This window comes from Triturus cristatus, chromosome 7 (assembly GCF_964204655.1).
Source record: "Triturus cristatus chromosome 7, aTriCri1.1, whole genome shotgun sequence".
Taxonomy (NCBI): domain Eukaryota; kingdom Metazoa; phylum Chordata; class Amphibia; order Caudata; family Salamandridae; genus Triturus; species Triturus cristatus.
In genome coordinates this window covers 1,337,894,880-1,337,922,574 of record NC_140590.1, presented here as the reverse complement: position 1 = coordinate 1,337,922,574, position 27,695 = coordinate 1,337,894,880, and the positions used below count along the sequence as shown (strand labels likewise).

Genomic DNA, 27,695 nt, shown 5'->3' with positions numbered 1-27,695 from the left:
CGGATAAGCCTGGAAGTGTCACACACCTGTTCAACATGTTGTGGTTCTGTAGAAAAAATAGCAAAAATGAATACTGGAATTACATAACCCCTTTTCCAGGACGTAACTACAGTATGGGCTACCCACCTCGAGGAACCTTAAAGTAGAAGGAAACAGGGGAAGGAAGAGCCCAGGTTCTGCTCCCTCTGTCGGAAAATAGATATACAAAAGAGCCAACATAAAGCATCTTATCAGGGGTTCACTTTTTGTAAACATTCACTGCTCATCATGCAGTCCTCTTCTCCTTTGCTTCAGGAGAGGAACTGCTCAATCCAGTTTCGCTCCTTTTCTTTTTGTGTTATAAAACCAATAAACATGACACCACAAGGATTTGTTGTATTCCTACCAAATGAATACTGTCAACTTTTCATTGTCAATCCAGCTATCTCTATCTGGACATTTTCCGGTATATTCCGCTATGCTCGACCTGTCTCTCAAGCAAACACCAAACAATAGATAGGTAAGCCATCCGGCTTATTCATAACGAAATGATATATTTCTTTCCCTGCAAGAGCTACCACGAATGCTCGCCAACAGGGAAAGATACACTGGAGAATTCAGGAATACCAAATGGGAGCCGGGATCTTCCCTGCATGAGCAGCTGAGCGCTCGCCAACAGGGAAAAGACCTCAATTGTCAGTATACAGGATCAGGTTCGTAATGCTTACATAGAGGTCACACCAGGGGTAATCACTGGAAAACAGCGTTCTCCTCTCAAGGGTTTGTCAGGGAAAATCTCACAGGGGTTCTATTTGCGCTTCTCATTAGTTCACAGAGTTTCAGATTTCTTACGGAGCCTCGGGAGCGCCTTCCAATAACTCCTCTCAAACACCACACATGACGGAGAGACAAGCGCTGTAGTTTCAACAAGCGCGGGAATAGTGAGTCGGTGCAGAGCACCCTTACCAGCCTCGGCGCACAGCAACTCTCTCCGGGCGAGTAAGCGGCAGCTTCTTGCCGCCATCAGGGTTCTTCATATGCGCTGCCTCGCATGCGTGCTGACGTCACAGCGTCGCCGCAACGAGCATCACGGGAATTGTAGTTCCTGCTGGAGACGCGTCAGGAGGCAGTGTTCTTCCTGCATCCGCCCCGTGGGTTCTGACACAACCGGGTTTACAAGCTATGACAGACATCCTTTCACAGAGAGATGCCACTTTATACAAGCATACCGAGATGATCATAGATATGACACGGGTCGTCTTGGAAAATAATGTTTTTTACATCAAGGAACATGGTACCAACAAGCAATGGGTGTGGCAATGGGCTCAACATTTTCACCGTCTGTGTCAAACTTGTATATGTGCAAATTTGAACATAAACATCTAAGGACTGATGGCCCCCCCAATTTGACAACACACATTGTTTATTGGGGCCGTTATATAGATGATATTTTTATCATCTGGGCTGGAAGCAAATCAGAATTTTCAGCCTTAACAGAGTATCTGAATAACAACTGCTTCAACCTTAGGTTCACTTCCAACTATAACACCACAGAAATAGAGTTCCTGGACACTGTAATTTACGCTGAGGGACCTAAAATCATGTCCCGTCTGTTCAGAAAGAAAACAGCGTGTAATGCAGTGTTACACGCTGCCAGCGCACATCTAAAAGCCCAAATTCAAGCCATACCACTGGGGGAAATGACTCGTATACGGAGGATATGTAGTGAAGATGAAGTGTTTCTTCAAGAACTTAACAATCTTCAAGAACGCTTCATATGCAGAGGGTACTCCCCAGATACGTTGGAATGAGCTAAAAAGCGAATAATGAAGACACCTAGAGAAACACTGTTAAAAAAGAAACAACACAGGGATAATCGCAAGGATTATAAGGACAAAATAGGTCTAATCATGGATTATCATATAGAAAGTCATGCCATTTATAAGTTCATTTCCAAACACTGGCATCTTCTCACCTTAGACAAATCTTTGACTGGATATCTCACCAAACGACCTAGGATAGTACATAGGAGAAGTAAAACCCTCAGAAACATCTTATGCACTAGTTATTTACCAGTAAGATCCACAGTCAACACTTGGTTACCTAATAAACCAAAAGGCTTCTTTAAGTGTTCCCATTGCAATATGTGCCCACTCGCTCATAATGGAATCAAGGAATTCCGTTACAACACATCCACCACATATTATATTAAAAAATTCATGAATTGTGATTCCAAATATGTGGTATATTGTATATGGTGCCCCAGCAATTTAATCTATGTGGGTAGCACCACAAGAGCATTAAAAGAAAGGATCCAAGAACATATAAGGGCAATACATAATAATGACACCAGTTACCCCATGGCAGTCCACTTCAATAGAGTCCATCCCAACATGTCTATAACAAATATCAGATTTCATGGTATAGCTCAGGCATACAATGACCCAAGAGGTGGTGACCGTACCCTAGTTCTCAGAAAAATGGTAGCACAATGAATCATAAGTCTTCGGGCGGTAGAACTGGGCCTGAATTTTGATAAAGAATTGCATGTGTTCTTGAATGATTAAATCTAACTTATTGTTGACATCTATGTCTGTTATACACAATACATGCATTCTTTACAATGACCACCAAATGTTTTCTGCTGTTATACACATTTCCTTATGGCACTTGTTTACTTGTAAAACGTTCTATTCTTCACAAAAAAGTTCCTTGATGTCAACTACAGTACTGTAAGATTGAGGTTTAGATGAACAATTATACGTCATGTTGCCTTAGGATTATATGTAACAGGACATTCTAAACACATCCACTCGCTCCAAATATTGAAATAACTAATCTCTGTTTGCTAATTGTGTTTTCATGAAATGCCTCATTTTAAATCTATGATTGTGACTGTATGGCTCTTTAATGAGTCTATAGGAACATGTCCATTCCATGTTTTTTCAATGTCATACTTAACTGTATATTCTGAGATATTTATTTGTGCTAAATAATGAAATGCATGATTTTGTCTGCTACTACACAGATTCTTCAAGGCAAATTTCACAGACAAAGTGAGATTTATGAGTTTCAGGGTACTGCTTACATGATTTCAAAAATGAATTTTATGATAATTGTTTTACCCCATGCGGTTGAATTACTGTACAAAACTGCACACCTTAGATTAAAACTTGCTCTAAATATTGCAATAATTTTAATCCATCTCTGTGACAGTTTTACTAACACCATCTTTCACCGGGGCACCCTTTTCTATCTCCAATGATAGTGTTTTTACATAAAAAAGATTGATTAGTTACGAGAAGGATAATTTTGCCTCCATTCTCGTAACTCAACATCTCATTTTAACTAATATATTAACTTCGAGACTTACTAAAATGTTTTGTTCGTCTTTAAATTCCCAAATAAATGTATTGAAAATAAACTTTTACTTTCATCAAGGCGGATTACTTCAGGTGATGAAATCATAATCCGTTTTTTACTACCTTTCCGTCCGGTAGGGCCTTCTATAACCAAAACATAGTCCACTTTCTAGTTCCATGTCTCGGAAGCATAAATAGAGGGGAACGCTCAAACATGGCTCCCACCCGGAAATACTACGATCGCCCGAGCTCGGGAAAACGCCACCTTGCGATAAGTAAGTTTACCTTGCCGGTAATTAGTTAAAGCCCCATCCCGTTTTCTTTAATATCTATAACTCTGAACGCATGTTTCTAATTCACTTCATTTCCATTTCCAGGGGCATACTGGAGCCCTCGCGGAGTCACAAGACATATATATTAGTAAGTACACCTCCCATTACTAGGATCATTTAACGGCTACGCTCAACTATTTACATTTTTTCACGGAGATTTACCTTATCTGTGATCAGATTTCTTTCTAAAAATTCATAGGGGTATGCAATATATATATCGCCACAATACCGAAAAAATTTACTTTCTTAGCAGGACGACCCACCCACTATTGCAGGTATCGCTCGCTTATACTACCAGATCTATGTTCAAATGATTTACGTGGCATTGCATACTTTGGTCATATGAATCATTAAATTGCGGTTAAAACATCCAGCTATAATACATTGTCCATGTTGACTAATTTGTTTAGGGTTATTTTATTAGATTTCTTCAGATACAAAATCCAGTCTTTTCTTATTTTTTAGAAGGTGAAACGAATATACCTTTTACGAATATTCCACACGACTAATGTCATCCTTCTACAAACGAATTACGAGCACTTAAGGGGCAAACGGAATTTTAATTGTTGCAGGTACTTTGCACATATCTTTTTTAAAATGTAATGCCAGGCTTTCTAAATCTTTCGCATGACTCAAACTAAAATAGTTAGGACCATTAATAATGTGTCCAGCGGCCATTCATTTAATCATTCCAGTTTCCCTCATTTTGAGGATTACCTGAGAAATAGAAATGTTAATTTACACTAGATGGACTTCTAATGCCTAGGACGATTTTTTATGAGATGTTTAGCCTTATTCCTTCTCAAATCAATGGAAAACATCACCATTTAAAGTGATTCAAGTTCTTTAGCGCAACTTTCTATTAAAAAATAGGAACAAATAAACAAACACTCAATTAATATAGCAAGTAATGACATTAAACCTTTGTCTCACATATTGTTTGCAGGATTACCTTGACAAACTTGGCACTTTTCCGGTATTTGAGAAAAATACTCTCAAAGTGATTAGAAATAATACAAAATAAATAAGGTACTTTTTATTATCTTTTTCCTTTTTCCTTTCAGTCTCACTCCTTGGTGCCCTTTTTTAATATTGGTAAATGGCTCTTCTTTTCATGACATCTCAGATATGTCTTTTTTGGTCACGTTGGGGTACAATTCTTTCTTTCTTGGTCTTCCTTTTCAAACACACATTTTAACAAATCTTTTGTGTGATCATCATTCCAATTTGAGTGACCAGAAATTGGCATCTATGTACAGATCTTGTACAAAATCACCATAAGAGAACATCGCTGCACGTATCTTCTTGTCCTGACTAAATTATTGATTGACTGACTAAATTATAAACAACAAATAAGTAAATGATGTGACAAATTATATCATCATTATTGTATACAGTGTTTAGTGATTTGTATTTTTATCACTTTTTGTCTGCAGCCTTGAGAAAGTTACGCAGAGTAACGAAACACGTGTCGGCTGATCTGGCTGCTACCACACTGCCACTATTTTGAAGGCGTTAGGATTAGGACCTTCGCTTTGGCAGTTTCACTTGTTTATAGTGCAGATAATAAGGAATATCATAAGTGAAGAACAATTAAATGCATCTTTAGTCACCTTATTGTGCACCATCTTTACAAAAATCTGTTACATCGTTTTGGAAACTATGGATTAAACAACGAAGTTGCAAAGAAAATATATTCATTGGATGTTCTCTTTTTTTCTATTTCACACAATGTTGCTGCACGTGATGATGTTTTATCTGTGAGTTAATTGTATGAAAAAAGTTAACCAACTGGATCTCTATAATTGGCCATTTTCTGTTGCGAGATTATTATACTATATTTGTGTACAGTTACGGTTAGAGTGCCGAGGTAAAACTTTCATAATCACTGGGCCTTCCACCAGGCCCTCCAGCTGGCAATGCAGCAGCAACGATGTGCACAATGCACTGGTGGCGAGGGTGCTTCTCACCCCTTCCTCGTGATGAAAAGAAATGCCCCCTTGTTGCAGCTGCCTGCGCTCCTGTGGTGCAGCTGGGGAAGACCTTGGCACTACAGTGCATTGAGAGCCCCACTCTGGGACTCTTACAACCAAATTGCCCCCAAGTTGCAGCTGCCCGCGCTCCTGCGGTGCAGCTGTGGAAATTGGACACCGGCCCGCAGGGCCACTCAAGCCCCTTTCACCAGGGCTGTACAGTGCCATGTGCCCATGTAGCAGCCACCCGCAATCCGCGGTGCAGCTGGAAAACAGCCACTGGCACCAACACTGCTCTCTGCTTCCTGAGTAGAGCCCCGACCGCGAACAGGCCTCCCTCTGCCTGTCTTACGGCCCTGGCCACACCCCAAGTCAGGCTCTCCTCACCTGTCTTCCGCTTCTTCTCACTCTGGTCCGAGGCAGGGAGGAAGGAGGAAATGGAGCCCGTGAGGCTCCTCTCAGCTAATGGGGCAGGCCCCGCCCACAGTCCGGCACGGGCGACTGGCTTCCGCTTTCGCGAATCTCGGCAGCTTCTCTCGCTGAGTGCGAGGTAGGCTCCTGCTTCCAAAGGAGCACAAATGCGGGGTAGGCTCCTGTTCAGAGAAGCGCAAAAAGCGGGGTAGGCTCCCGCTTCACCATAATGCGAGGTGGGCTTCCGCTCCGTTCTCCTTAGATCACAGGGTTATTAGAAGGGGGAGCACCACCATTCAGCCACAGCTCTCCCCTCCCTCCTGCACCGGCCACCGAAATGCAGGGTAGGCTCCCGCTTTCCCTCCAGCAGCATGGGGGAATCTCTACGCCGGGATTCCTTCTAAATCTTTTGCAGCTCAGCGCTGCACGGCACCAACGCTCCCCTTGTCCTGGAGCTTTTAGAGGGGCAAAGAAAACAGCAGTCAGGCCAGCATGCTGGGGCTCCCAGGCCAGCAGCCCCCTCAGCTGCCTAGCAGGGCAGCCAGTCCATCCCCACCGGCGGTTCCTCCTGGCAGGCTGGCTGCCTGCCGGCCGCAGGTAAACACCAGAAAGCACCCAAAGCAACACCTCTTCCGTGGGGTAACAGCCCCACCATTTATATTGCATTTCTCTTTGTTCTGCCCTGGCGCAAGGCTTGGGGAACCAGTCTCAACTGGTTCTGGGGGGTGTTGAAGCACTCTGTTTACCAGGCTTCCACCCTCCTTTGTCCGATGGGGGCCCGGTCCTCAGACACACCACAGGGGTGCGGAGTCAGCATTCACCCAGGCAGGCACAAACCTATTCAGGGTCAGGGACTATTCCTCCCACTACTCCAAATGCAGATCTGCCCAATCAGCCTAGCGCTGACTCACCCTGCCCTCCCTGGAGCCACACACCTCACCAGCCCCTGTCACTCCAGAGCCAGACATGCAATACACATCAGAAAGGCAGACACATAGCACACAGAAATGCCAACTTCTAAAAGTGGCATTTCTAAAATAGTGATAATAAATCTGCGCACACCATTACGCAGCATTTATTATCACTATTCCAAACACCCCAAACTTGACCACGCTGCTCCTCTTATTTCAGGAATTACCACTGAAACACTTATCAGGGAATCCCCAATGCATTCCTATGAGAGGGCAGCCTCACAGCAGTGAGAAACCAAAATGGCTGTTTGTCACTACCAGCACACGTCACACACTTAAGGTACATGTCCTACCTTTTACCTAGAATGCACCCTGCCCATAGGGCTAGCTAGGGCCTAGCCTTAGGGGTGACTGACCTGCAGTAAAAGGGGGGTCACAGACGTGGCACACACTTTAGGTGCCACGTCACAGCAGCAGTAACACTTCGTGCATAGGCCCTACAATGGCAGAGGCCTGAGACAGGTTTGAAAGGCTCGTTTGGTGGGTGGCGAAATCAGCGCTGCAAGCCCACCAGTAGCATTTAATTTACTGGACCTGGGTATCTGAGATACCACTTTACAAGGGACTGGCAGGTAAATTAAATATGCCAAACAGGTGTAGACCAATCTTACCATGTTTACCACAGAGATAAAATGCACTTTACACTGGACAGCAGTGCTCCAGTGCCCGGAGTCCTAAAACCACCAACACCATGTCAGAAAAAAGGCTAGAAGGAAGGCAAAAAGTTCAGGGATGACCCTGCAAAAAGGGCCAAGTCCAACACTACGACATTGCCATTTGTATTGTCTTTCCTAGCCTGGGTACCCGCCAATGCCAACGCTGCACACAGAGCTTAGTATGATATGTCTTTATTCTGCTGCATGTAACTGCAAACTCAACATTCTAAAACTACCTTTCATGGCACTGCACTCTGACACCTACTTCATAGCTCTACAGAGTTCTTTAGGAGCCAAAAGGGTTCCGTCATATAGCATCACAAGACACTACATTTATGATCCTCAAGTCTGTAGGAATTGAAAGTAATAGTATTGAATATCCCTTTTCCACAAGAGCCACTCATCTGAAGAATATTTGGTTCATTCTGCCAGCAAGAGATGAGTTCTTCCTTAAACCTGCAACTCTTGGCCATTTTCTTCATGGGAACTGGCATAATAAGGAACAATGCTCTTTTTTCTCCGAAAGCTGGATTCTCCTTTTGTATGGAATTTCCATGACAGAGATGTTCCCTGGAACATAGATGGATTTTCCACAGACTGTTGTCTTCTTGAGGGTTAATAAGATGATCTCTGTCTTGAAGTACTTGTACACCTGTTGTGCTGTTTCCTTAAAGATGTTATGCAGTTTATGTTCTAACTCTGATTTAAAGAGATAAACCTCTTCAAAAGACATTCTTCAGAGCTGTGGATCTTTCATTTGTGTTAAAGATTTCGATGGCCGAAAAAGAAGTGTCACAGGCTAGTGCAGAGGTCTGACTGTATCAAATGTCAGACAAAAACTCTGCTTCTCTGTATGCTACAGTAACTCATACATCCCTGACCCTCCTAAATCAATTAAATCAGAGATTTTAAGTTAGATTATAATGACTGAGCTGGGTATGCCCCACAAACACATGCCCAAAAGGATATCTGTTCACCAGTATACATATTTTTTAAAGCTGAAGAAGCCGTCCACTCTGCAATGTCCTTCAGAATATTTTCTTCTACCATTGATGTCCTTCTGACCAAACTTGCCACAACAGGGCCAACCCAGACAGTATCCGGTAACATACAATCCGTATAATCCAGTGTGTAAAGTTTCACCATACATTTGGAAGATTGCTGTTCACCAGACCCCTTAATTAATTCGACAAAACTTACATAATGAACTGATGGATAGATAATCCTAAATTAGACACTTTCTTAAATTGTCTTAGAACAGTCTCTTGAGAAGAACCAAATAAATCCTACATGGAAAAACCTGTATTCTGCCCGATATGTAAGTAGCAGTGGCATTAAATCATTTGTAATATATATATCCTTTTGGTCTATAGGCGAAGACAAATCAAAGCTGTACTTTGAATTGGACACATTTGAGTGAAAAGCCACCTGGGAAACACAGTCCTTGCTTTCTTTTTCTTGACAGCAGTAGTGTCTCTGACAGCCATCCTTATCTTCTCTTCATCAAAATCCTTTCCCCCCATCTCTAGCTCTCTTGGGTGTAGGAGATGGAGAATGAGAAGAAGATGGCATAGGAGAGACAAGTCTTGTCTGGCTGGAATGCTTCATTGTCTCTGTCAGCACCAAGCACCTTATTCGGAATATTGCCACCACTCGCTAGGATCATACTGCTAAAAGCATAACAATTTTCCAACAGAACCTCTTACCTTAAATAGTCCCAAACGTGCTTAACTCCTGCTGCACCTCTGCTAAAAAGAAAAGTCCACGCATGTGTCTGCAACATGCTGCTCAACCGTACACTAAATGATGCAGCTAACACATCCTTTACCAGACTGTTCCTGCACACCGTCTCCCAAATAGAATGTGGGTGAATAACATATTTTGAAGGAATTAGAAAACAAACTCCGAAAGTTCCCTGTCTCTGTTGCTCCCTTGATGTTCCCAGATTTCCCTACAAGTCTTGCAGGGAAGGAAATGATATGAAAGGAAAAAAGAGTCTAGTACTGACTCCGAAGATCAGCATCCCTTGTCCTTGTCTCACAAACAGGAAAAACAGGAAGTGCTGGGAAATGCTATGATTTTACAGTACCCAGCTGGAGGTGGATTGTGGTCCTTTGTTGTTTCCTGTCTTCAGAGGTAGGACATATCTCAAGTAATTGTGACTGGGATGAGGGATGTGGAAGTAAGATTGATTACACCCACCTGTTAGAAGTGGTCAGAGAGAATGTGGAAGTTGGATGTGCTTATCAACTTCACCCTGCAATCAAACATTCTTCTGTTTGCAGAGTAGAATTAGACTTTGTTAGCAGCATCAAAAATACCAAATAAGACTCATGCAGGTTCAGAGAGCCATCCACTGAAGAAAATCTGTAAACACAGTAACAGTGCTGGAAATGGAAAAGGTATACTCTTGCAGAATCTCAGATCAGCTGATTGAGGGTTGGGCCATGAGGAGTGGTGTAATGAGGTGCAGATTCCATGGCAGTCAGCCTTTGTATTATTCTAGAAAGCACTGACCCCAAAGAGATTAGCAACCAGGAAAATGTGACTTCAAAGGTGTTCTGCTTTACTGAATTAGTCACAAATATGCTGCATTCTATGGTAGACAAGGGTGTTAAGAGTGCTGAAAGTAGACTGAAAAAGCTGGGATTCTTTAAAGGGTGTATCACCTTTAGAGAGTAACTAAGAATCAGTCAAGACATAAGGCCTCTGTAACTAAAAGTAAGTTCTTGTCCATGTGGCCTAGAATCCTCCTGACCCTCCTCATTCTTCTGGTATTACTTTTGGCCCTAGTCATGTTTCTTCTGATTTTGAGCCATGTCCTCCTGGTCCGTCTAGTCCTCATGGACATAAATATACTTGTCATCCACCCTACCATGCTTCTTATGGTCAGTGGTCCTCCTCCAAATTTTCTGGTCCTCTTTCTCATGGTCTTACTCCACAGCCTTGTGATCCTCCTCCGCCTTGTAGCTCTGAACTGGTCATCCTATCCTCCTGATCCTCTTCATCCTGATCATTCAGGGCCTGGGCCTCTTGGTCTTCTTGTCTTCTTGGTGTTCTCACTTCTGGTCATTGTGGTGTTGATCTTCCTCCAGGTGATTCTGATCCAGTTTCGTTCAGGTCCTCCTTCTAGCCCCCTTCTTTAGGTCTTCCTTATTCTCCATGTCATGGATCTCCCGATCTTGCCCGTCAAGGCCTTGGTCCTTCTGGCCATAATGGTCCTCCTGGTATCCATCCTTTTGGTTGTGGTCCACCGCGTGGTCCCTGGTCCTCTTCTCAGTCCTCTTCGCCCTACACCTGGCCGTTCTAAAACGTGTCATACTCTATCCAGTTTTCTTTCAGTCACTGTAGTTTTAATCCTCCGGATTCTGATTCTTCTAGTGCTGGTCCCCATAATCCTGATCCTGTTCCACTAGGCACTCATCCATCAGGTTTTATTTGCCCTGGTCCTTGCTCTCTCAGTCCTGGTCTTTTTTTGCTTTCCTCTTTTTGCGACTCCTGGCCCTGCTCCCCCAGGCCTTGATTTTTCTGATCCTGCTTGTCCCCAATCCTTTGGTCTAAGTCCTTCTGCCCTCCCCTAGTTCTAGTCCTCCTGCTCTTGATCCTCCTGGTAGTGGTATTTATTCAGATTCCAGTCCTGTTCTCGGACTACTTTTCATTTCCTGGTCCTTTTAGGCCTCATCTTACCCCTCTTGTTCCTCCTGTGCCATACTTTATGCAAAAGGCACACTATTCCTGTTTTCTCCATGACACACCTTTAACAAGGTGCGCCAGGAACAAACAGGCAGCGTGTACTATTACAACTAATGTGCTGGCCCCAGGGAAGCCACAAATCTGTGGCTGCTTTGGGGGCAGTGTATTCCTCCTGAAGGAGTGTGCAGTGAGTGACTGCACTCGCATTCAGGGGGATGCCTTCAGGTTCCATGGGACCCACTCCCCGCTTTAAAGAGTCGCCCTCAGGTGTTGCAGTGACTGTGCGCCACCACTATTTGGCGCACGGACAGTTCACCTTCTGATGATCTCTTTGCCTCTGTGCCAATGTCCTTAATGTGGTCGACGTGCAGATGCAAAGTATTTCCCTTTTTTGCATGCGACCCTGCAAATAAGTCCCCATGCAAATAAAGGAAAGCCAATTTAGGATCGCATCAGCTCTACATGTGCGCCAGTACTATCTATATTACAGAAGGGGCTGTGCAAGCATCTGCAGCAGCTTCTGTAATACCAAAGTGCCCCGTGGGCACAGAAGGCAGGCATGTGCTCTCATTGTGCCCCAGGGGGAACTTTGTATAATACAGCCCCAGGTCTTCTTAGTCCTAATCTTCCTGATGTACTTCACTTTGTTTGCTAGTCGCTATGACCCTGGTCTGAATCTCTCTGGACCGGCTGCTCTTCGTCTGGATCCTCCAGGCTCAGGCCCACCTGATCTCGTTGGTACTGTTCCATCTTGACCTTCTGGTCCTCTTGGGCCTAACCTTCCTTGTCCTGTGGTGTCCCTGGTCCTGTTGATCTTCCACCTCCCTTCCCCCCAGTCAGCCATAAAAATAATAAAAAGTAAGGCTTACCTGAAGCTGCTGGCCGCCTCGCGCCTCTCTGTTCCTCTGCTTCCTGGTTCCAGCAGACTCTGAGACAGCCTCAGAGACTCCCTTTGCAATCCCTGCGCTGCTCTCATGATAAAACTAAGTATGAGAGCAGCGCGGGGATTGGCTTGAGTGGGCTGCTTTAATGCTCGCTCAGGCACAGGAAGTCTGTGCTGTTCCTCCAACTCGGCTGTGCAGTGCAGCTAGGCCAGAGAAACCTAACTGCGCATGTCTGTTTGGCCGGCCTAAGACGGCCGACCTAACATACATATGCACTTAGAAGTGCACATACCACTCCATTCCTCCTTCCTCCCATGGCCCAACGCTGCCCCCCGCCCCCTCGAGCTCAGCCAGCAGTTGAAAAATAAAACAATAATTAAATCTTGTTTTATTTTTCAGCTGCTGGCTCTGAGCCAGTGGGGTGACACTCCTCCGCTATTGCGTAGGAGCAGCCGCTGTTTCAGACTATAATGTTATTCAGTTAACTCTGGTGGCTAATGCGCTTGCTGGATGGAAATGCATCCCAACTCTGGTTATAGCTTTGACGCATCATAAAATAGCACAGAGGATTGATATGTCTGCTTCTGAGCATAATATGTCCCATGTATATCTCAGATTTGCGTTTTATATAAGATACCCAGTGGAATCATTATCTTGTTGCAGAGATCCTTGTGTTTCCTGCAAGTCACAATGTACAATCTTGGTAAAATAACTGAAGGAGTAATGCACCTGTTTTAAACCGCTCGATGTAATTTACAAGGCTGTGGTTGCAAATTATAATGGCATCTTTTGTTATTCTAATGGCTTCTTGGTTAGTAGTACAAAACACTTATTAAGTGTCAAAAACCGAATTTGTATTGTGTGCTATATAAATAAGTGTACATGCGCACAAAGATAGATATGCCTGACGTTCTCACAAAGCTTGCATAAACCTTAATATCTTATGTGCATACTAAGCTTGAGGGAGAACGGTGGTTTCAAAATATGTAAATGCAAAAAAACATGCGAAAGTAATAGTGTGAGCTCCAGGTACTTCTTTTAAAAACGCAAAATACCTTCAAGACTTCAACAGTGTCATCCCCTTAGTGGAGTTTGCAACTCCTCCCGAGGTCATCATGGTTTATAGGACAATAGAGGCTAGTCAAGAGGCGGACACAGAAGAAATCCCCTACATCTCTTTTTCCACTTACGAGTTGTGTATGCGAAATTCACGTATTTTCCGTTTGAATAATTATGACAAATTTCTGGAAAGTTAGGTGGCACTGTGATGGCTGTCTTTTTGTCTGTTCAAGTTGTACCAGCTCTTCCATGATAGATTTTCATTATACCCAAGCAACCCCCAATTATGCCATGTAGCATAATGCCATAGTTGCGTGCAAAAAGTGCAATGTGAAATAACAAAATTATGCAGATTTCACCGATGTAGTTGAAAATTTGCCTTGGCTTATAAAGGTGACAAGTTAAATAAAGACTGCATAATTGTTAACTAAATCGACCCACCCTCCCATGACCAAAAGCATACATTGTGGTTTGAAAATGTGTTTATTTTGGTTGCTTTCATCAACAAATGCCAAAAGTGAATCCAGCATCAGGACTCCTTTAACCCAAAAGACAGTTACCTTAAAAAAGGGGAAATAACATAGGTGGGAGAGGCAGAATCTGCTTAGTGCAAAATGTGCCATAGAGTGTCATGTCACTTGCGGTAGCGAAAGAAAACTCCTCAGGATCAGAGGGACGTATAATATGGTCCAAGAGTGATCAAGTGAGGGAAAAGGTATGAGGTAGAGAACCACGGGGAAAGGGAGAGAGACCTGAAAGAAAAATTAAACAAGATTAACAAAGAAATAGTTCCTACTCTCATAAATTCTCTATGTGTATATTGTATTTACCTTATACTAACAGTGGATTCACCACATCAACAGCAAACACAATAAGTTATCTTGGAGATATAAAGCCTCATGTTTCCTGTAGGAACCCAGAAATGAAAATGAAGGTGATTAATGAATTGTTCAAAAATTCTCTTGATATGATTATTGTCTATGTAAAAACACAAATCATACAAGTGGTTGATAATTCAAACTCATAGGTTAGTTGCAATGGTTAAACATCACCATTGGTCAATAGTATTCACTTTAAACGTCTTAATGCTCATTCTTTTCTTCTTCCAGAAAAAATGCAGTACTGAATAGGAGCAAGTAAAAAAGAAAGATTTATCCAGTAACTTCACTTAAGCACAGGATTGAAGTTTGCAAAACACCATAGTCATTATTAACTTTGGTAAAAAGAATCATTTTTCTGTGTGTTTAAACATTTCATTTCTTTTATATTAACACCACACACTCTGTCAGGAATAAATGATTCATAGCAATGAATTCACGTGACCCATGTGTCAAAGGCTGGAGCCCCAAAGAATGCAGTAACACTAACTGCTGAAGAAGTCTTTTTGGATTAATGAAATGAAGACGAAGAATGCTGCTGAGATCACTCACGAGACCACAAAACTGCTCCAAAGTGATGAGTCAACGCGTCTTTACCAAAGTTGTGCAAATCCGTCTATATCTCCTCCAAAGACGATTATCCCGATACTTCTGAGTCAACAACACAAAAAGAAGGAATGTCCATCAAGAAAATTGCTTCCTATCATAATGAGACAACTACGTCTCTTCCAACTGATGCGAGCTCATGAAACAGGATCACTGCAATGAATTAAGCGCGCCAAACTGCTCGTTGGCTCTTCCTTATAACCTGTGATCCTTCAGTATGTCTCAAAGCACGATGGGACTCATAGTTCATACTCAACTAAAGAAAACAGGATAAGTCGCAGCCACCTTCATGTTACTCTTCACATGGAAGTAGCTTTGGCAAGTGAGCAGGCACTACGGGGCCTGAATCCTGACATAGACAACTTCTTGACACCTGTGAATTGATAAGTACACAATTGCCATGGGCCGAGAGTGAGGTGCGACGGGCGGGGAGCCACTACCAAAGCAGGAGGATCAATCCCTGGATCCCTCCCTGGAAGAAATTATGAGGGCTATCAGGAACTGCTGAGGACCCTGGAGCCCAAGCTCGATTCAGTGACCGAGGAGGTAAATCTGCTTAGATCAGACTTCCGGAAAATGTCTGAGAAGGTGTCCGCGGCCGAGGCGGGCATTGGGCTCTGCAGTCCAAAACCAAACGCCTAGAGAAACAGGTTTCAAGGCTCACTAAGAACCAAGCTGATATCTTCGCCTGGCTTGAGGACCAGGAAGGGAGAGCCCGACGGAGCAATATCTGGGTAGTAGGGGTACCGGAAGATATTGAAGGTCCGTCAATGGACCTCTTCTTGGAGGACTTGATTGTAAATAAGTTGAAGCCGAAGCGCCTATCAGCATTCTTTTCATTCGAGTGTGCGCACGCAGGGGGGTGACCTCGCCTAGGTACGCCTCCACGCATGATCATAGCCCGGGGACTGAACTTTAGAGATAGAGACGCCATCCTGCAGGTGGCACACCCACATGGAGATTTACACCATGAGAATGATATCATCCATTTTTTCCTGGACTTCGCATTTCATGTCCAGCGCCAGCGCCGCACGTTTGATACTGTCAAGAAGGCTCTACACGAAGCCAACGTGAAGTACATGATGCTCTTCCTGGAGAAGCTTAAAATAATCGATGCGGGAAAGGCGCACTTCTTCAATTTACCAACAGAGGCAGCGACTGGTAGGAAGGCTGTCGCAAGGTTAAACGAAAAGGAGGGAAGAATCGAGCGCCATCCAAGAATGGGGATAGGACAGAAGGTCAGGAGATGGAGTCTGGAGCGGATGACCTTGATTAGCATCGATGAACAGATAAGTGATACAAGGGATGCCCTCACCCCCCCAAATATTGACAGTTAATAATCTTTTCCTAGGTTTGTGGTTGGGAAGGGGGTGGGGAGGTTCTAGGATTGCCCTATGGGGGTAGGATCAACCTCTGAAATGGAGGGCTGAGGGGACACTTATGGCGTTGCACTACCGTGGTCTACTCCAAGAACAGAAACTATGAGCAGAAGGATCAAGTTGCTCCTGAGACAGTCTTTTAGGGTTTGAAACAAAAAGGAAGGTGCACCAGTACAAAGTCCAAGTTCAAAATGAAGTCCTTTATAATTCCTTTATTCTTGTAAAAAATGTATGGTAAAACCTCAGCCAATGCGTTTCGTTCTTAGCACAAGAACTTCTTCAGGGCTAAAACAAGCGACATAACAAATAAATAGACAGAACTACATATATAAATAACATATACAAACTGTTACATACAAGAAACAACACACAAGGAAATAAACACTAATACATACATAATTTTGATGTGAACAAACAACAATAGAATATACATAAATGCACATGTATGCAGAAGACTGCAAGCATACTATAAACATACATACGCTTAGTATTTTTATATATCTAATCTACCTGATCATATAAAGAATACAGTCACAATTGGGTAAAACTCAAACATAGACAAACTTAAAAAGTACAATGGAATTATGATGTCATACGCAACATAATCATATGATTTAAAAAACACAAATCTGAAGGTAATAGCCTGACCAATAACTCCAAAGACTAAAAAAGAGAGAAAAAAAGAAAGAAAGCGACGCGGAGGGAAACATCAAAGCAAGAAGTGTACCTAATATTCATATTCATAAACATGTCAAAACACGCACTGAATTGGAGTATTTATGGCAATCAACAAAGACCGTATAGTGTAAAAGGTTCCATAAGTATTCCTTAAACAAATAGTTGGTACGATAATCTAATATGGAAAAATATATATACATGGATATAAATATTGAGACCAGAAGCATAACTGGATCAGAAAAGAACACAAATATGCATGAGCACAAAAATAATGACGCTCAACATAAATCGATGGTCAACAAAACACAACATATACATCTAAATGTACATGAAGTGACAATCAATTGAGAATCTAAAATGCACACCTGAATACGGTGGTATAGTGCCTCACAGTACATAATGACAATCCAAACTAATAAAGGCAGGAATGTACATGTAACTATACCTAGAAAAATGCATCTCATCGACCTATATATAACACGAAAGATCAAAGGAAGTCTCACCCGAAATAACGGTGATGGTCATCAAAAGGTAAGTATATATCGACAAGTACGTATTGGAAAAGTCCAAGAAACTCTCATTGGGTCACTCAATGATACGAGTAAACAGACCCATGCACGGGATCCAAAACCTGAAACAAGTTAAAAAAACATATTTTTGCCACCTCACCTATATATTAAAAAAGGGAGGGGGCACGGGAGAAGGAAGGGGATTTTTCTTAAATGCAAAGGGGGGGTGGAAAAAATTAGCATCAACATAGCGTAACCCGCAAACGAAATACCAAGAGACAGCGAGTAGTACATAATTAGAAACAAGTAAATCTCAAGGACCAAATGTAAAGCACCCGGTCACAATTTAATCTATGTCAAAACTGGACATAAAAATTAGAAACCAAATTCAAGTGGTTGGAAACAAGAAAGCAAAAACAAATAAAGAAACCAATAAGCATATAGAAAAGGAACCTGTGACCTACGTAACCCCAAAACAAAGAGTGCACAGAGACCAACCCGATAAAGGTGAAAAATAAAATTCAAGTAAAATGACACGCGGCAAACCGATATCAGACGGCCATACCGTATGTAAATACACCTCTTACCTAGCAAATCCCACGGCACCAACCGGCAGCACGATCAGTAACGGTGTAACCACCATCGTGCTCGGTCGGCGGAGCTTTTGTAAACAAGCGGGAACAGGTCACCTAATTATCGAATTGCATCGTTGTACGTAAGCGGAAGTAGACCTCAAATAATGGGCGCCATAATACCATAGCAATCCATGTAAGTGAAAACAGTATGAAAACGGACACACACAATATAAACAACATCATACAATCGCACACGATATATGCGGGAACAGTAATTTGTATAACATATGCTCCACAAGTCAGAAGGCAGACCGTGTATAAGCAGAAGGTAGTGTAAAAATGGGCGCCATATTAAAATGGCAATCCATATAGGAGCATACAACATAAAAATGAACACATATAAGATCATCATCAAACGATGCGCAAACAACATAAATTTATATGGCACATGCTCCACCAAAAAGCCCGGACGAAAGAACTATAAAAGACAGGGTGGAGTAGGTCAACTAAGAATAAACGAACAGACCATATATAAACAAAAATATGACACAAAAGTGGGCGCCATATTGAAATAGCAATCCATATAAATTCAAACAACGTAAACAAACACATAATAATAAAACAAGACGGGTATGCGGGAAAGATTATTAAAATGAAGAAATTTGCACCAACTGAAAAGAAAAATATAAATAAAAGAATATAAAGAACCACAGCTCAAAGAAACGTTATATGAAGACGAGCCAAATAATTATTAGAATGATAGGCACGTGATGCCTATATGAAGAGAAACCCAAATCAGGGTTCCTCCAATAGTATAATTAGCGTATGTAGATACATAGGTACTAACCAGCAAAGACGGAAAAAATTATAAAAACTAGAAGAGTGGGTATAAAGGAAGTATAATAATCACCCACAAAAATAACACGAATGCAACCCCAAGATGGAGTGCGGGTGGGGGGGGGGTTAGGAGGGGAAAAGGGAGGATGGGGGAGAAACAATTTTTTGCAAGACCCAGAAGGTAAGCGTAGAATGATGAAAAACATTTCTACGAGTTGATACTCCAAGGTATTCCGTATCTTTTAATTTGAACATATCAGATGATGACAGCAAATATGTTCATGAACAAGGAGAAACCTAAACTGGCCTATATTAAAGGAAGTAATGCATTTCAGCATCTGAATTATGACCCAGTATGGTAGCACGCAAGCGACAGATCCATTTTGACTCCAGCTGTCTGAGTGCCAGTTCCCTATTGAATCCTCTCTTACCAATTGGGACATGATCAATACCATGGATCCAAAAAGTAGTACTACCATTGTGTTTGGTGTTATAGTGTTCAGTAATGGGATATCTAGAATCCCTATTAAGCAAAGCCCTCCTATGTTCCTGTATACGAATTTTCAGGCAGCGGATGGTACTCCCCACATAAATTGCACCACACTCACATCCCAAAACGTATACCACATAAGTAGTATTGCAGTTGATAAACTGGTTGATGTTATATATTCGTGGACTGTTATAGGTAAAGGTCTTAATTCTGTTTTTTCCATTGGCACACACATTACTGTTACCACAAGTAAAAACACCATTAGGTTTTCTTGGTAACCAGTTAGCACTAGTTTGAGGGGTCGGACTCGTAACATAGCTAGGACAGAGATGTTTTCTCAGTGGCACACCCCTCCTATATGTGATGGCGGGCGTATCTGTAATACAATCCTTCAGACCCGCGATAGAGGTAAGGAGATGCCCGTTTTTTCTAAAGGCCCTAAAAATACTATTGCTATGTATCGTGTATTGTGTGATGAACCTGACTTTATTTTCATTTTTGCAATTCTCTTGTCTAGTAATCTTGTCCAGTAATGTCAAATCTCTGTCTGTAGACAGTATTCTTTGTTCGGCTTTATCTAGAATCTTATTACTGTAGCCTCTCTTTTGGAATCTTTTCTTTGTTTCTCTCACATTGGATAGAAAAGTATTCTGTTTACTACAATTCCTCCTGATACGTGTTAGCTCACCAAACGGGATGTTGTTGATAACAGAGCTGGCATGGGCACTGGACGCATGCAATACAGCATTACATGTGGTCTCCTTTCTGTATAGTTTGGTCTGTATCACACCATCTTCAATGTAAAAATTGATGTCAAGAAAGTTGATGTTACTCTTGTGATAGGACATCATAAGTTTGACATTGAATACATTGTCATTTAGGTAAGCATGATATTGTTGTAGCATTTCAATAGGGCCAGACCAGATACAAATAATATCGTCTATGTACCTCCCCCAGAACACAATAAATTCAGTCCAGGGGGAGGCACCTCGGGTCCAGGCATGCTCCTTCTCGTACCACCCCATAAAGAGGCAGGCATACGAAGGAGCAAACCTGGAACCCATCGCAGCACCTTTGATCTCCTGCTACCAGCGGTTATCATGTAGGAAGAAATTGTTCATGAGGATGATGTCGACCATTTCAGTAATCATTTCTTTGTATTCATATAATTCAGCACCCTCCCTGTCCAGGAAGGAGCGCATGGCCATGATCCCAAAATGTTTGTCGATACAGGTATTGTGTGTGTCCGTTTTCATACTGTTTTCACTTACATGGATTGCTATGGTAATATGGCACCCATGTTTGAGATCTACTTGCGCTTACGTACAACGATGCAATTCGATAATCAGGTGACCTGTTCCCGCTTGTTTACAAAAGCTCCGTCGGCCGAGCTTGATGGTGGTTACACCGTTACTGATCGTGCTGCCGGTTCGTGCCGCTGGATTTCCTAGGTAAGAGGTGTATTTACATACGGTATGGCCGTCTGATATCGGTTTGCCTCGTGTCATTTTACTTTAATTTTATTTTTCACCTCTATCGGGTTGGTCTCTGTGCACTCTTTGTTTTGGGGTTACGTAGGTTACAGGTTCTTTTTCTATATGCTTATTGGTTTCTTTATTTGTTTTTGCTTTCTTGTTTCCAACCACTGGAATCTGGTTTTTAATTTTTATGTCCAGTTTTGACATAGATTAAATTGTGACCGGGTGCTTTACATTTGGTCCTTGAGATTTACTTGTTTCTAGTTATGTACTACTCGCTGTCTCTTAGTATTTCGTTTGCGGGTTACGCTATGTTGATGCTAATTTTTTCCACCCCCCCTTTGCTTTTAAGAATAATCCCCTTCCTTCTCCCATGCCCCATCCCTTTTTTAATATATAGGTGAGGTGGCAAAAATAAATTTTTTTAACTTGTTTCAGATTTTGGATCCCGTGCATGGGTCTGTTTACTCGTATCATTGAGTGACCCAATGAGAGTTTCTTGGACTTTTCCAATACGTACTTGTCAATATATACTTACCTTTTGATGACCATCACCGTTATTTCGGGTGAGTCTTCTTTTGATCTTTCGTGTTATAGATAGGTCAATGAGATGCATTTTTCTTGGTATAGTTATATGTACTTTTCTGCCTTATTAGTTTGGATTGTCATTATGTACTGTGAGGTACTATAACACCGTATTTAGGTGTGTATTTTAGATTCTCATTTGATTGTCACTTCATGTAGATGTATATGTTGTGTTTTGTTGACCATCGATTTATATTGAGCGTCATTATTTTTGTGCTCATGCATATTTGTGTTCTTTTCTGATCCAGTTATGTTTCTGGTCTCAATATTTATATCCATGTATATATATTTTTCCATATTAGATTATCGTACCAACTATTTGTTTAAGGAATACTTATGAGACCTTTTACACTATACGGTCTTTGTTGATTGCCATAAATACTCCAATTTGGTCAGTGTGTTGACATGTTTGTGAATATGAATATTATGTACACTTCTTGCTTTGGTTTTTCCCTCCGCGTCACTTTCTTTCTTTTTATTCTCTCTTTTTTATTTTTTGGAGTTATTGTTCAGGCTATTACCTTCAGATTTTTGTTTTTTAAATAATACGATTATGTTGCGTATGACATCATAATTCCATTGTACTTTTTAAGTTTGTCTATGTTTGGGGTTTACCCAATTGTGACTGTATTCTTTATATGATCAGGTAGATTAGATATATAAAAATACTAAGTGTATGTATGTTTATAGTATGCTTGCAGTCTTCTGCATACATGTGCATTTATGTACATTCTATTGTTGTTTGTTCACATCAAAATTGTGTATGTATTATTGTTTATTTCCTTGTGTGTTGTTTCTTGTATGGAACAGTTTGTATATGTTATTTATATATGTGGTTCTGTCTATTTATTTGTTATGTCGCTTGTTTCAGCCCTGAAGAAGTTCTTGTGCTAAGAACGAAACGCGTTGGCTGAGGTTTTACCATACATTTTTTACAAGAATAAAGGAATTATAAAGGACTTCATTTTGAACTTGGACTTTCAACTGGTGCACCTTCCTTTTTGTTTCAATTTTTTCATCTGGTTCCAGTGGAGTCTTTCTACGGCGACCTCCGGAAGAATTGTGCACGGAACTTTCTTATATGTTGGGGTATTGGGATTGAGGTTCCAAACTAGGTGTCAGCCGGAGCTACTTTTTAAAATTTTCTATTTTGACGGTTTGTGCACTCATCCCCCGAGTAATATCATTTTTATCTAAATATGTCCAAATTTAATGATGGTCGGGAAGAGATGGCATATAATCTCTTTGGTACAGGGAACTCAAAGGAGAAAGATGTTGAAGAATCGACACACAAGAATAGTTTAAAAACATTGTTTATTAGACTTGAACGGTTGAAGAAACAGGAACTTAGTCGATGGTGGGATGGTGTAACACTGAAACAGTACATGGAAAATGGCAAGGTTCCTAGGGGGCTACGCATCTTGATTTTTCCCACCTTCGAGGATCTTAGTGATGTCTTACTTAAAGAATGGGAATGTAATTTGGAGGAGCATCACAGACTATGATGAGAATTTTGGTTAGGCATGCGATGGAGAAAGGGAAAAAACGTCAGGAAGAGATTATTGCAATTGAAAAACAAATTGATGAGATGGAGGAAAAGGAGGACCTCAGAGAGAAGAATTACGCTATTTTAAAACAGGCTATGGACAGTCATCAGATTTATTTACGAGATAAAAAACTTAGGAAAATTAAGAGAGATGACAGGGACTATCGTGATGGAAGAATTTATACTTTCCATAAAAAATTTGACAATGTCCAAGGTCTAGAAGATAAGAATAGGAATAGAGAGGACAAGGGTGAGAGTGATGATACCAGCTCTATCAGTAACACAGGGCAGCACTGCCTCATCTTCTTTGGAACAGGAGATCCCTTTAGGGGAAGGGGTCTCGTCCTTCCAAAAGGAACTTACGAAGTTACGCATTTCCAACAGACTTCAACAAAAGAAAGAACAGCTAAAACCAGGCGGTGAGGGAGGAGGTCCAAAGGGAAATCCCAAAACCACAACAGGCAAGGTGAATACAGCAACCAGGGCCAAGAAAGTAAATACCAATTAGTACTAGAAGATGATAATTCCATTATTGATATTGATGACAATTGTAATTTAAAAATTGTTAATCTGTCTAATAAATACTTGATAAAGACGAGATTTATATTCTTAGTAAAGGCTTAGACTTCTGCCCTACTCAAAGTGGTGATTTGGTAAACACTCATGTAGAGTTATATAAGTTTGTGAAGATCTTAAAACTTCGAGACTATTTCTCTAATAGACTACAGGAACCAGGTGGGAGTTTGGTTTCCAGTGAGCCTGGTTCCCATACTATTGCTGATGTCAGAAATGTACAATGCCTTTTATCCATTTGTGATGATGATGTATACAACATGCCTACTCTATTGAATGAATTTGATATCAGACAGGATCTTCATATTGACAGTGGCCTGCGCCCCAATTCTAAATTCATGCCTTCCTTTGGTTACGATTTGAATATAGATGTTTTCCATAAGAAAATGTCTGAGTAATTATATGCCGTAGAAACATCTAACAAATACAAACCACAGACAGTACAGAACATTTCCTATGTGGAGAGACAGGCCTTACAACGTTTGACGGAAGATACCACCATCGTAATACGTGAGGCAGACAAAGGTGGCAATGTGGTCATTATGAATCGTACAGACTACTTGAATGAGATCAATAGACAATTTGGTGATAATTCTTGCTATAGGCAAATTGCATCGAATCCTACTCCTAATCTTACCATCATGATAAATGCCAGATTAAATGAATGGAGAGATGTATGTCTGATTTCAGAAGGTGAATATAGATATCTTAAGGCTGATTATCCAGCTTACCCTTGCATCTACATCTTACCCAAAATACATAAGGGGGAGCTTTACCCCCTGGAAGACCTATTATTTCAGGGGTGGGGTTACCCACCGAAAAACTATCTCAGTTTGTAGATATCAAATTACACCAACACGTACTTGACCTACCATCCTATGTTAAAGAGAGTAAAGCTATTCTGGTCAAATTCAGGGACTTCCAGTGGCTAGATGAATTGCTTTTTGTGACTTTTGATGTTGAAAGTCTTTATACCTGTATCAACAAACATTTTGGGATCATGGCCATGCGCTCCTTCCTGGACAGGGAGGGTGCTGAATTATATGAATATAATGAAAAGATCACTGAAATGGTCGACATCATCCTCATGAACAATTTCTTCCTACATGATAACCGCTGGTATCAGCAGATTAAAGGTGCTGCGATGGGTTCCAGGTTTGCTCCTTCGTATGCCTGCCTCTTTATGGGGTGGTACGAGAAGGAGCATGCCTGGGCCCGAGGTGCCTCCCTATGGACTGAATTTATTGTGTTCTGGGGGAGGTACATAGACGATATTATTTGTCTCTGGTCTGGCCCTATTGAAATGCTACAACAATATCATGCTTACCTAAATGACAATGTATTCAATGTCAAACTTACGATGTCCTATCACAAGAATAACATCAACTTTCTTGACATCAATTTTTACATTGAAGATGGTGTGATACAGAGCAAACTATACAGAAAGGAGACAGCATGTAATGCTGTATTGCATGCGTCCAGTGCCCATGCCAGCTCTGTTATCAACAACATCCTGTTTGGTGAGCTAACACGTATTTGAAGGAATTGTAGTAAACAGAATACTTTTTTATCCAATGTGAGAGAAACAAAGAAAAGATTCCAAAAGAGAGGCTACAGTAATAAGATTCTAGATAAAGTCGAACAAAGAATACTGTCTACAGACAGAGATTTGACATTACTGGACAAGATTACTAGACAAGACAATTGCAAAAATAAAAATAGCATCAGGTTCATCACACAATACACGTTACATAGCAATAGTATTTTTAGGGCCTTTAGAAAAAACTGGCATCTCCTTACCTCTATTTCGGGTCTGAAGGATTGTATTACCGATACGTCTGCCATGACATATAGGAGGGGTGTGCCACTGAGAAAACATCTCTGTCCTAGCTATGTTACGACCCCTCAAACTAGTGCTAACTGGTTACCAAGAAAACCTAATGTTTTTTTTACTTGTGGTAACTGTAATGTGTGTGCCAATGGAAAAAACTGAATTAAGAACTTTACCTATAACAGTCCACGAATATATAACATCAACCAGTTTATCAACTGCAATACTACGTATGTGGTATACGTTTTGGGATGTGAGTGTGGTACAATTTATGTGGGGAGTACCATCCGCTGCCTGAAAATACAGGAACATAGGAGGGCTTTGCTTAATAGACATACTAGATATCCCATTACTGAACACTATAACACCAAACACAATGGTAGTACTACTTTTTGGTTCCATGGTATTGATCATGTCCCAATTGGTAAGAGAGGATTCAATAGGGAACTGGCACTCAGACAGCTGGAGTCAAAATGGATCTGTCGCTTGCGTGCTACCATACTGGGTCATAATTCAGATGCTGAAATGCATTACTTCCTTTAATATAGGCCAGTTTAGGTTTCTCCTTGTTCATGAACATATTTGCTGTCATCATCTGATATGTTCAAATTAAAAGATATGGAATACCTTGGAGTATCAACTCGTAGAGATGTTTTTCATCATTCTACGCTTACCTTCTGGGTCTTTCAAAAAATTGTTTCTTCCCCATTCTCCCTTTTCTCCCTCCTAACCCCCCCCCACCCGCTCTCCATCTTGGGGATGCATTTGTGTTATTTTTGTGAGTGATTATTATACTTCCTTTATACTCACTCTTCTAGTTTTTATAATTATTTACGTCTTTGCTGGTCAGTACCTATGTATCTACATACGCTAATTATACTATTGGAGGAACCCTGATTTGGGTTTCTCTTCATATAGGCATCACGTGCCTATCATTCTAATAATTATTTGGCTCGTCTTCATATAACGTTTCTTTGAGCTGTGGTTCTTTATATTCTTTTATTTATATTTTTCTTTTCAGTTGGTGCAAATTTCTTCAAACATTGTGTGGATCACATTTCATTTTAATAATCTTTTGCGCACACTCATCTGGTTTTCTTTTTATGTGTTTGTTTACGTTGTTCGAATTTATATGGATTGCTATTTCAATATGGCGCCCACTTTTGTGTCATATTTTTGTTTATATATGGTCTGTTCGTTTATTCTTAGTTGACCTACTCCCCCCTGTCTTTTATAGTTCTTTCGTTCGGGCTTTTTGGTGGAGCATGTGCCATATAAATTTATGTTGTTTGCGCATCGTTTGATGATGATCTTATATGTGTTCGTTTTTATGTTGTATGCTCCTATATGGATTGCCATTTTAATATGGCGCCCATTTTTGCACAACCTTCTGCTTATACACGGTCTGCCTTCTGACTTCGGTTTTTTGTGGAGCATATGTTATACAAATTACTGTTCCCGCATATATCATGTGCGCATTGTATGATGTTGTTTACATTGTGTGTGTTCGTTTTCATACTGTTTTCACTTACATGGATTGCTATGGTAATATGGCGCCCATGTTTGAGCTCTACTTGTGCTTACGTACAACGATGCAATTCGATAATCAGGTGACCTGTTCCCGCTTGTTTACAAAAGCTCCGCCGACCGAGCACGATGGTGGTTACACCATTACGGATCGTTCTGCCGGTTGGTGCCGTGGGATTTCCTAGGTAAGAGGTGTATTTACGTACGGTATGGCTGGCTGATATCGGTTTGCCGCGTGTCATTTTACTTGAATTTTATTTTTCACCTTTATCGGGTTGGTCTCTGTGCACTCTTTGTTTTGGGGTTACGCAGGTCACAGGTTCTTTTTCTATATGCTTATTGGTTTCTTTATTTGTTTTTGCTTTCTAGTTTCCAACCACAGGAATCTGGTTTTTAATTTTTATGTCCAGTTTTGACATAGATTAAATTGTGACCGGGTGCTTTACATTTGGTCCTTGAAATCTACTCGTTTCTGGTTATGTACTACTCGCTGTCTCTTGGTATTTCGTTTGCGGGTTACGCTATGTTGATGCTAATTTTTTCCACACCCCCCTTTGCTTTTAAGAATAATCCCCTTCCTTCTCCCGTGCCCCCTCCCTTTTTTAATATAGAGGTGAGGTGGCAAAAATCCGTTTTTTTAACTTGTTTCAGATTTTGGATCCCGTGCATGGGTCTGTATACTCGTATCATTAAGTGACCCTATGAGAGTTTCTTGGACTTTTCCAAAACGTACTTGTCGATATATACTTACCTATTGATGATCATCACCGTTATTTCGGGTGAGATTTCCTTTGATCTTTCGTGTTATATATAGGTCGATGAGATGCATTTTTCTTGGTATAGTTATATGTACATTTCTACCTTATTAGTTTGGATTGTCATT

The 27,695-nt window shown here is 41.2% G+C and overlaps 1 long non-coding RNA gene across 1 annotated transcript; it reads left to right on the top strand.

Moving 5' to 3' along the window:
* The first annotated feature begins 3,528 nt into the window (after positions 1-3,528).
* LOC146811995 (uncharacterized) lies at positions 3,529-5,350 on the top strand. The gene is made up of 5 exons (XR_014965858.1): positions 3,529-3,616; positions 3,719-3,761; positions 4,139-4,245; positions 4,620-4,702; positions 5,110-5,350. It is a non-coding gene; the product is annotated as an uncharacterized LOC146811995 (long non-coding RNA).
* The last annotated feature ends 22,345 nt before the right edge of the window (positions 5,351-27,695 follow it).